Below are 372 nucleotides of genomic sequence, written 5' to 3' on the forward strand. Positions count from 1 at the left end.
CGAAATCGGGGAGTTCGTGGGGGACCCGTCCTGACAGCGCGCTGGAGGGCACGGAGACAAGTTCTCTCTGGTAGTCGTTTACTTCAGGTTATTTTTATTAGAAAGTTGTTGCAAATTCAAGACACGAAATCACCACTTTCAGAACACATTAGACTAAAGGGAGGCAAAAGCTGATTTCAGCAACAGAACAATTTTTTCTTTTTCTTTCAAAGAAAGCTGCCATAGAGGTAATTCTGCTACAGACATAAATCGGCACGCCAGTTCTGTCCAAAATCAATTTGTGCTATAGAAATAAATACGTTATGTTGGAAGCAGTTTGTGTTTTGCAGAGCCTAGTGGCAGGGGCGCCCACAGAAGGGAATAAGAATGAAA

The sequence above is a fragment of the Buceros rhinoceros genome, unplaced genomic scaffold, assembly GCF_000710305.1.
Source record: "Buceros rhinoceros silvestris isolate BGI_N320 unplaced genomic scaffold, ASM71030v1 scaffold39469, whole genome shotgun sequence".
In the NCBI taxonomy this organism is placed as follows: domain Eukaryota; kingdom Metazoa; phylum Chordata; class Aves; order Bucerotiformes; family Bucerotidae; genus Buceros; species Buceros rhinoceros.